Genomic DNA, 6,932 nt, shown 5'->3' on the forward strand with positions numbered 1-6,932 from the left:
GGCACCAGAGCGAGAATTGTCAACTCCGTGGAATTTTTTTTTTTGAGCCCGAGACCCGCGAGGCGGGGAATCGAACCCTGGTCCACGGCTGATCTCAGCTTCTGGGTCTGCCGCCTCTAACCACTGAGCCACGCTTCTCCACTCCACCCCTCCACTGTAGGGGTCGTCAGGAAGATTAAGCAAGCTATTGCCAGAGTCACATGGTGCCAGGCTAATCTGGCGCCGAGGATCGAACCGTGATCCCCAGATTCCAGCGTCAGTCGCCTTAACGCCACACCCCTTTCCAATATAAGGCCTTAGAAGGGTGTCTAAGGGAAAAGGAGTCAACCCCTCCTTTAGTAGGAGGAACAGGAACCTCCTAAGTTGGCGGTAGCTCCGTTTACAATATATTGGAAAGAGCCAAAGAGGCTAATGGGAACGAAGGTAATAATACCAGCACACCAAAGCGCCTGAAGGAACCCTTGCACGGAGAGCTCCAGAGTGAGCTTCAAGGGGAAGTATGTGAAGGATTGCACCCTCAGACAATGCCAGAGAACGAGATAATGGATGAACCCCCTGAGGCATAGGGGAACGGAAGTGCAGCTGGAACCGGCCCTGATATTGTGTATTCCCGAAAAGGGACCGGAAGCAGAAACCCTGAAGCATAAGGGGTTATAGGCGAAAATGGCGATAAGAAGGTGCAAACGTAAAGGACCGTTATTATGACGTATCCCCGGGGGTCTAGGGGAAGGCTAAACTTGCCCCAAAAACTCTAGATACCTTGCCACAAAGTTAATGGTGAACGACCCCCCATGTGGCATGGATAAATCATCCATTTCCCAGAAAAGGGATTTACATCTCTTGGAGGAGAAGGGGTGAAAAACGTACCCAAAACCGTATCGTGGACCCTGCAACCCGCGGAGTCCCCAGAGAGACCGAACTATCTAGTACGACAGTGCTGGATAAATCCATCGTATTTAAGATCTAGAATCAGGCGGGGGTGGATGTCAATGGTAGGAAGAAGACCGACCTTGGCGGTAGGAGAAATGAAATAGGAAAAAAGAAAAAGGATAAGAAACAAGACAAAACAACAACGCCCAAAGGATATGCGTAAATAATAATGATGGGCGGTCATAGGGCTTACCACACCGTGTTGAGGACTGTATACCTGGGGCCCTGGTGACCGACACTGGGATGGAAAAATCCCGATTGGCACCAAGTGCATTCTGGGGCGAATGCTCCTTTAATGTACGTTTCATCCTCCTTGTAACTCACCCAGCCTTGTAAGGGTGTCCGAATGTAATATTGTAGTGCCAAGCACCAATCACGCCCATGTAAGGGTGTCAGAATGTAATATTGTAGTGCAAGGCACCAATCACGGAGGAGTAAGAGGGGGAGCCAACCCTTTGCACACCAGAAGTGAAATTAATAATATAACCGGCTCCTCAGCAGAGCTGTAGTCGAAATCTTTGCAGCCCACAAGGGCGTAAGAGCCATGTCTAGTTATAAGGAGCGTGTGCGCACTCCGAGGGCCCTCCTGTTGTTACAGCCGGTAAGGCGTAAGTCAAAAAATTGCTCCGTCTGAACTTGAAGCATTAGGAGCCTAGGAGCAATTTGGGAACACGAGCGAAGGGCGTAATCCAAACTGGTATAAGTGGAACCTGATTGGGTTACGCCCCCCGGCTCGTAATCGTCTCTAATCCGCACTCAGCCACTTGGGAAGGCCTGTCGCGGATAAGCGAGAAACTGCGCCATGATAGGAAGTAGTCCCCGATGTACTCATGGAAGTACATTGTGAAGGTACTAGTTTGGGACAATATATAGTACCTACCTGCACTGAATACGTAACCCTTGGCATTAGTAAGATACCTTACCATCACCCGACAGTGGTGTAGTAGTAACGCTGGAACCCCAGAGCGGGGCCAAGCTCTCCCAGCCCCGTCTGGATTTAGCGTCCAGTTGGGCCATCGTATGTAGAGTCAATCTATAACATGAGAGCACGCCATCTCCACACCAACGTGAGCGTCTTAAGGCTGCGTGACTGGAAGTGTTAACCATTTCGTGTTATGACACAAAGACATCGTCTAGGCAGTTGAGGCATGAAGCTTATAATGCAAATTGCACAGGCATTGCAACTAGAAGCGCACATTGGTAAAACCCCACCGGTCAAGGAACATTTCAAGTATCCCGCCCGTGGGCGAAAACAATTCCTGTCGGGAACACTTAGTAAGCGTGAGAAACCAAGGGACAGTAAATAACACAGAAAAGCTGCAAGGTCCCTTCTATTACAGGTGGAAATACATATGAACACATATAACAGAGATCCGTCAGGCCTTTATTGTAAAAGGGGTGTAAAACGGGTATAAAAACTAAGTCTAATAAGGCCACCCGCGTTGAGGATAGACCGCCGTATTTTGATCTTAATTTGATTTTGATTTTGACTTAAGACTGACTGCTCCTCCAAAGACACCTCCAAATCTAATTCACACCCTCGCTATCTTCTGAAGGAAGACCTCCCATTATCGAAAAGTCTATTGTCCTGGACTATGGAAGTTCCTTCCGAGTGTGTTCTGGTAGTTTGAATGTTTACCATTTTTTCCAGTATTATCCTTGTACCGGTGTATGGTACCCTTTTGTAACTTGCACATGTCACTTTTCTCTTGTAACACACTGTTTGCTACCTCTCACATTTTGTTTGCTTTAGATACTTGCACAAGTGCCACCATTGCCTACGTAACGTTTGTTCTTGTGCTGGAGTGTCTGCCATTTATTGCAGTATTATACCTCTACTTGTACTTTGTATGCTTTTGTAGCCTGCACACATATCACTTTTTAGGTTTCGACCTGGCGAGGGGCACACAGTGCCCCTCCCAGATCGAAAACTTTTGTCTACAGTAGGGATGTACGGACCGCCTCTGTTTCCCATTGGCTAGCTCCATAAATGGAGGCTAGCCATTGGGAGGCAGAGGCTGTCAATCACGCTTTCTCGGGAAAACGCGATTCGGGGGCGTTTCTCGGGCTTTTTTTAAGTCCCGCCCCTTTGTCCTGGGCCGCGCTGTGATTGGCTGCCGGCCCGGGACACCCCCGTGACGTCATTTCCCGGGCCGCGCTGTGATTGGCTGCCGGTCCGGGACACCCCCGTGACGTCAGCCAATCACAGCACGGCCCGGGACCTGACTTGTTTTATTATCTCGCCCCCTCACCAAAGCAGGACCACCTTACACTTATGACACATCTCTAGTGTGTTAGGAACTAGGTTTAGCGCCATGCCTCCAGAGGACTACAAACTGGTAGAACATTAATGCATGGCCAGGGATTGTGAAATCCACTGATGCGAGTACTTTTGAGATGGTCCCTGAGGCTCGTAACAGGCCATCTCCTACGTAAGCCATTGCTTGGCTTACTGTTCTTGACACGTGACCACGCCCCCCTTGTTTCATTTTGGTTCCTGGTTGCTGCGCGTTTGGTGTATTGTCCAGCTCTCCGTCCCGTCTTTAATTATGGGTTTATCCAGCCTTGGCCCCGGACTCCTGCGGACCTCCTTGGCCCCCTTTCAAGAGAGGTACATTCCTGTTGGCGTGCACGTCGCTGTTCCGCTCCGCCCGCTTCTAAGCCGGTCAGCGCACCACACCTTTAATTTTGGCATCTCCCTTTCGCCTTTATTCGAGTTGCTGCTCGCTCCGCTCCTGTGAACTTGGAGCCGGCCAGCACGCGACCCCCCCCCCCAGCCTCATATTTCTTTGCTCGTGAGCTCTGCCTGCACGCGCATTGCTGCTACGCTCCTAATTCCTGAGCCGGTCAGCACGCCGTGTCATAGGTGTCACTCCTCAGAGTTCCCATCATTTCTTTTTATCGTATGTTTTGCTGCTCCGCTCACGTACTCAAGCTGAGCCGGCCAGCACACTACGTTTTGGAGAATTGTTTCCTGTACACACTCACGTTGTTGCTCCGCTCTGCCCGCTACTTTGAGCCAGTCAGCACATGATTTTTCAAAGGCACTTTTTGTGTAGTTTCCCAGTCATATTATCCCATTCCCTTCGGCCCTATAACTCATCTATAGAACCTTGAACCTTCCCTATCCCTCTCAGTTGTTTTATACACCACCACCCAATATCCTCCTACAAACCTGGCAGAGTGATGGATGAGAGTATCCCCTTAGTGTAGTACATGCAAAACAGAAACATCCTAGATACATCAACTACTGGCTCCTGTTTCTTTCACGATGTTCAGGGATTTTCCTCTCTCCCTTGGCCTTGTTTTTTTAGCCGTCTCTCTCCCGCCCGCCCACTGTCCGTGCCTCCTCCCTCCCGCCCGCCCACTGTCCGTGTTCGATGCCTTCATAAATAAAAGAAATAAATAAAATCCCCCTCCCTCCCGTTGTCCTGCCTTCTCCCTCCCGCCCGCCCACTGTCCGTGCCTCCTCCCTCCCGCCCGCCCACTGTCCGTTTCCGATGCCTTCATAAATAAAATCCCCCTCCCTCCCGTTGTCCTGCCTTCTCCCTCCCGCCCGCTGTCCGTGCCACCCCCCGCCCGCCCACTGTCCGTGCCACCTCCCGCCCTCCCACCCACTGTCTGTGATGCTGTGAGGAGAGGGGAAGGTGTGTGGGAGGGGCAGGCGCGAGACGGCGCGTGCCGTGCCTGGAGAGAGGAGCGTGGTGCGCGAGACCGGGGGACATGCACTTCTCCATCCCAGAGACCGAGACCCACAGCGGGGAGGGCGGGTCCTCCTACGTGGTGAGTGATTGGGTCCCTGAGGGCGCCCGTGCCTCTCACCCCTCTGCTTTACTCTGTGCCCTTCTCACCCCACCTATCTCTGGCTGTCCCGCTGTCTGTCTGCGGGTGTTGTCACCCTCTCCTCCTGTGTCCAGCTGGCGGTGCTCCTTTTGATTTTGATTATCCTGCATCTCTCGTGCCCGTCACCCCTCTTCTTACCCCGCCCCCATCATGCCGGTACATGAGCATCCTCCTGTCTGTACCCCCACTCCCCCTCTGCAGGGCCAGTCTCCCCTTCTGCCTACAATAGACTAGAGTCGACTCTGCACTGGCGTGGCTTCCGTTCTGTTGTACCCGAACACCATGCAGCAGCCGGTGCCCACGTGAGGGCCACAGTGCCCCGTTCGTCAGAGCATCAGATGCATTTTTAATAATATTTACATAGCGCTACCCGTACCCCCTTGTGGCCTGAAGCGCTTCCTCACTTCTTAAGTGGCTACTCCGTGTATGTCTAGCGCTTCCTGGCCCTGTCCTGGTCACGGAAGCGCTACCGTTTTCACTGACCCCCTGGGCGCTTTTCGTGGTGCAGGATTCGTAGCCTGTTGCTTGTACATTTGCCTCTGTGGGGTAATTGGGTGCAGCATGGAAGGTTTTGTATGTAGTGCTCGCAGCTACAAGTTTTATCTTTGAAATGCTGCAAAGAGCGAGTCATCTTATAATACAAACTCGGAGCGCAGTATTTTATTAGCCTCAGAAGGATGAAAGGCCCAAGTGGCTCCTCCAGCGTGTAAGCTGCAGGTTGCAGATACATCTCACTTTCAGGCGCATTAACCCACTGAGCTATGCCGACGGGCTTTCCTGCTGTTTCTGTTTAGAGATCGGATGCCTGATGGTGAACTTTAACTGCAAGTCCTGCCTGGCTTCCTCCCGCCACACTGGCCCCGGGGATCTCACGGGCCGTTTACAAAATATGAACCAAACAATGCAATCCAGTAAATATACCATAATGCACCTTGACACCGCGATCTTCGCCCTGCTCACCTGGCTCCGGCCTCCATCCGGAAGGCCTGTCCTGCAGTGCTCCGTGGGCCCCCTGCCGGGGCTGCCCCCCTCCTTCTGAGCCCCTCCCCCCCGTCACTCACCTCTTGGTGGGAGCTGATTTAGAGGCTGTTCCAGTTTATTTACTGCCTTTCACTGAGTGAAACGCAACCTTTGACCCCGCGCACTCGCCAGGATCAGCAGGGGACGACCCTCACCTGGGAGGGAAGGAAGGAACAGGGGGCTATAATTACAAGGAAATGGCGCAGCGGGGTGTTGCGGCCAATTTAGCTGTGCCATGCCGCGTCATTTAAAACAAGCGCTGGCGTTGCCAATAGGTTTCGCATTTGGAAATTTGGAGCTATTGGTTTTGTAAATGACATTTTATATTTATATATCGTTATTGGCATTGTCAATAACAATATATAAATATAAAATGTCATTTACAAAACCAATAGCTCCAACTTTCCAAAGGCGAAACCTATTGGCAACGCCAGTGCTTGTTTCTCCTGTAATGTATCGATTGCTACCTCATGTATTTTGGTTGCTCACTATTGTCATTTTTTATCATGTAACTTAACGTTTGCTTTTGTAATTTGTTAATTTGCAATTGTTTCCTCTTGTATCATTACTGGTCCTAAAGTGAAGCGCTCTGACACCTTCGGGTAAAGTTCGCGCTATATAAAATCGCATAAATAAATAAATAAATACATACATAAATAAAATAAAAATAAAAACCGAAATTGCAACTATGCCGAAACCGGGATTGAACCCGGGTCCTCCAGCTCTGCAGTCATACGCTCTCCCAACTGAGCTATTGAAGCGTACTTGAATTCTGACGACTCACGCCTGCACTTGTCTGGCTCCGCCATGAAGCCTCGTGCACCGAGCCTTCCACAGACTCTGCAGCGGGAGAAGGCGCAACACCAGTACGCCGCTTCCCCGGAGCACTCCACCACGCAAGCAGGCCATGGGGGGAGTTAAACCTGGTCGAAGGGGCCGCACTGTCAATGTAGGCAACGCTCTGCGGAGTACACCGCGCGGGGGCCGCTCTGCCCTACACTAAAACACCAGAACGGCTCCGCCCCCGTGACGTAGGGGGTACAAACCGCCATGGGGGAGCGACGCATAATAGCTTGGTTCTGAGAATCATTGTACCCTGTGACGTAGGGGGGGCAGCCACTCACGGGGACCCAATGATT

This window comes from Lissotriton vulgaris, chromosome 2_1, assembly GCF_964263255.1.
Source record: "Lissotriton vulgaris chromosome 2_1, aLisVul1.2, whole genome shotgun sequence".
Lineage (NCBI taxonomy): Eukaryota > Metazoa > Chordata > Amphibia > Caudata > Salamandridae > Lissotriton > Lissotriton vulgaris.